The sequence below is a fragment of the Mastomys coucha genome, unplaced genomic scaffold (assembly GCF_008632895.1).
Source record: "Mastomys coucha isolate ucsf_1 unplaced genomic scaffold, UCSF_Mcou_1 pScaffold23, whole genome shotgun sequence".
Classification (NCBI taxonomy): domain Eukaryota; kingdom Metazoa; phylum Chordata; class Mammalia; order Rodentia; family Muridae; genus Mastomys; species Mastomys coucha.
In genome coordinates, this window is record NW_022196906.1 from 31,758,239 (window position 1) to 31,762,304 (window position 4,066).

The 4,066-nt window shown below is 50.9% G+C and overlaps 1 long non-coding RNA gene across 1 annotated transcript in view; it reads left to right on the forward strand.

The window, feature by feature from the left end:
* Positions 1-642, forward strand: part of LOC116072448 — a 34,770-nt gene extending 34,128 nt beyond the window's left edge. The window contains exon 6 of the long non-coding RNA XR_004111454.1: positions 388-642. This is a non-coding gene — a long non-coding RNA (uncharacterized LOC116072448). The remainder of the gene's footprint in view (positions 1-387) is intronic.
* Positions 643-4,066: the final 3,424 nt, after the last annotated feature.

The following is a 4,066-nucleotide window of genomic DNA, read 5'->3' on the forward strand; positions in this document are numbered from 1 at the left end:
TGTGATAAAAACTGCATGGTATTGGTACAGTGACAGGCAGGTAGATTAATGGAACCGAATTGAAGACCTGTTGGGAACCATGAGAGCCCTGAGACAAACATCCTGCCCCAGCTAATTGAGAACCCTGAGACTAACATCCTGCCTGACAATCACAAGGATCTGGCTTGGCCCTGAGAAAAGAACATTCATGGAAATCCACCCCCTCCCCACCTGCTACCCTGGAGCTCAACCCCAGAAGATTTTGTAACCTTCCATTTCCCTCCTTCCTCTTCCTCTCCCCTCCAAGATTTTTGCTTTAAACATGCTCTGCTCCACCAAGTAAACAGCTCTTGACAAGCAATGCTTCCTTGAGTCCTGTCATCTCTCTCACCCATTCTTTATTCACAGGTTGTGACCCTCCTCGCTCCCTCGAATAACTTGGCTTGCAGGCCAGGTCAGGTGGCGCCTGACGTGGGGATCGAGGCATGGGTCATCCCCAGGACAGATTAAGCATCCCGATCGTCTAGATTTCATGACAGTTTCCAATCGTTGTCCGGGACCCGTCATTAGGTGAGTCATCTGTTCTGCAAAGCTCAAGAATGGGCCACTCTTTGTCCAAAGAGGCTCGTTTCATTAAAGATTTGAAAGAGGCCTTCAGAGAGAGAGGTATTAAGGTTAAGGGAAAACATTTGGTTGACTTTTTCATTTTTGTGGGTGAGACTTGCCCCTGGTTTATGATTGATGGTCCTACAATTCATTCCAAAAAATGGCAAAAGGTGGGCCGTGAATTAAATGAACTGATTAAGAAAGATGACAATGAGTCGGTTGGCGACTCCATTTTTTCCTATTGGGGACTCATCAGAGATGTGATCGAGTCAGCCGAAAATGAAAATGGTCAAAAACAGCTTCTGTCATTGGCTGAGCTTCGCCTGCCCGAATCCCTCCTGCCCTCTCGTGCAGCCTCCTGTTTGTCTCTTCAAAATTCTTCCTTTATACTTATTGATATGCCTTCTGATTCCTGCCCTGCCAAGGAATCCTCTGAAAAGCCTCTGTCGCTTAAGCCCCCACCTGCCACTTCTGGCCCTGCCACCTCCTCTTCATCCCCTCTTTATCCCTCTTTACTGCCCACCTATGAAGATCCTGCCTCCTCTATGGAGCGAGGCTGCTCTCCCTTTTGTGCTCCTGTCATTCCCCTCCACCTCCAAGGTCCTATGCCTAGTAAGACCCTTCCCTCCTTGTCTCTGCGGTCGCCACATCCCCCTCCAGTGCCCTCATAATCATCGGCCCCCCTGCTGCCTTTCTTGTAGAACCTAGTGATGAACCCCTTGACCCTGGCGATGTCAAGACGCCAGAGGAGGAGGCCGCGCAGTACCATTCTGAAGATTGGCCCCCCCTTCTCCAGACACTTCCACCCTCACCCCTTGCACTCCCCCTACACCTCCCCTCACGTCGCCCTTCTTATGCTCCCTGTCAGTTCTCAGGTTTTTTTTTTGTAGGACTAAGGCTCAGCTTCAACATCAAAGTTCTGATGCAGTGGAGATTGTCCACCTTCAGAAACAACTTTCACTTTTGACTATGCGCTTTTCTGCTCCAGTGACTTCCTCCCCTAACCCCACCCTTACATTTCCCGTTACCTGTTCCCAGACACAACCAGAGACCACCAGGCCCGACCCCTCTACAGCTGACGGAGGACAGGCAGACCCTCCCCCTGCTGATAATCACCCATCTTCTTCCCGCGCTCCCTCTGTTCATTCTGATCGCTATGATCAGGGAGATGGTGAGGGACTGTCTGATGCCAGTAGTGACTCCAACGGGGGGGGGGAGGAGGTGGCGCCTCCCACCATTTTTCATAGACTTAAATTTAAAAAGCTTGAAAAGCTGAACGTCGAAGTCCGTAATTATGGCCCCAACGCCCCCTTTACCCTCTCACTTCTTGAAGACTTTGCTGAAGGTGGACACCTGACTCCAAATGAGTGGATTACGACTGTTCAGTCAGTCCTTACTCGTGGTTAATTTCTTGCCTGGCGTGCCGATTGGGTTGACCGGTGCCGTGATGTCATTAGAAAATATTACCAACCACTGCTCATAGATGGTCCCTTAGTAAACTTTTGGGCCAGGGGAGACATGCCACCGATGAAAAACAGCGTGCTTTTTCTCTTAGCCTTTTGTCCCATTCCAGCTCTGCAGCCCTCGCTGCTTGGAGAAGCATTCCCTCCCCGGGGACCGTTCTTTCACCTATGACAAAAATTTTACAGGGACCCCAAGAACCCTTCAGTGACTTTGTGGCCCGTCTTTTGGAGGGGCTGAACGCTCCCTTGGCCCCGGTCAGGCCGATAATAAGTTACTTTCACAATTGGCCTATGAAAATGCCAATACAGTCTGCAAAACGGCCTTGAGGGGCAGATATAAAGGGAAAGACCTTGATGAAATGATTCAGATGTGCCGGGAGGTAGACCCCATTACTGACAAGTTTACCAAGGCCATTATGGCTGTTGGTGCCACTTCTGCCTCCAGGAACTCTTCATGTTTCTGCTGTGGCCAGCCCGGTCATTTTGCCCGCGACTGCCCTAATGGGCCTCCTTGAGGCCCGCCACCTCCACCGGCTACTATAGTGACACCGGAGGAACCCCTTATCGTCCCCCTCCTAACACTGTTTGTCCACGCTGCCACAGAGGCCGCCATTGGGCCAACACCTGCTGCTCAAGGACAGATATTATGGGTAATCCACTTCCCCCGCGTCAGGGAAACTCCCTTGGGGGCCAGTCCCGGGGCCTCTCATCCTATAATGTTTCAGCCTGCATCTGGACTGAATTGACAGGCACCCCTTTCCAGTCAGACTGCACTTGCCCTGCCTTTGATTCCCCTTCCCTCGTCCAGCCCTCCTTCTATACAAACTCAGCTTCCTCCCTCACAGGACTGGACCTCTGTGCCACCACCTCAACAATATTGAGGCCTGAAGATGGGGTCGTGTCTCTAATCACCTCTCTCCTCGGTTCCCCCCTCCTTACTCTTCCCTCCTCATCTCAGGATGTGCATCCTCCACCCTCATAGGCTTACTGACATACCCTGTCATTCTCAGACCTCCCTTCCCATCTTCAATATACCTTTTTGTCTCTGCCACCCAGGGTCCTTTGTCCATTTCCCCGGTCAGGTTCCTGCTCGAGCCCTTCCCTTCCCTTTCTTAAGCTCTCCTATTGAGGCCCGGACCCTCCCTTCGGCCCACCCTCCTGAGCCGTCCGTTTTTTGGGTCCAACAACTGACCGCTGACAGGCCTCGTCTTAAAATAAAGCTTGATGGTTACCTTTTTGAAGGTATCCTTGATTCCGGGGCCGATTCTACTGTCCTGTCCCAGACTTCCTGGCCCTCAACATGGCCATGCCAACTGTCCTTGACCCACCTTCAGGGCATCGGGGTCTCTACTAATACTCTTCAGAGCTCCAAATCTTATGGTGGGAAGACCCTGACGGTCATTCGGGCACTATACAACCCTTTATTGTTCCAGGCTTACCCCTTAACTTGTGGGGGAGAGATATTCTTTCCCAAATGGGAGTCTTTTTGTATAGCCCCTCTCCAACCATTATTCATCAACTTTTAGACCAGGGGTTTCTTCCAGGCCAGGGTCTGGGAAAAGATAGTCAGGGTTATACTGACCCTATAATCCCCACCCCCAAAAATGACCACCATGGCCTTGGATACAAAGAAAAATTTTCATAAGGGCCACTACTCTCCCTGCACTCCAGGCTGATAAAATAACTTGGAAAAACGACCTCCCTGTCTGGATTGATCAGTGGCCCCTTCCATCCCATAAGTTGGCCGCTGCTTCAAGGCTTGTGCAGGAGCAACTTGAGGCCTGTCACATCTAGCCCTCTACCTCCCTGTGGAATACCCCCATTTTTGTCATACAAAAAAAGAGTGGGTCATGGCATCTCCTTCAAGACCTCAGAGAAATTAACAAAACCATAGTCCCCATGGGAACCCTACAACCTGGCCTCCCCTCTCCAGTAGCCATTCCACATGGGTTCTTTAAACTTGTTTTTGACCTCAAGGACTGCTTCTTCTGTATTCCCCTCCACCCAAAAGATTCTAA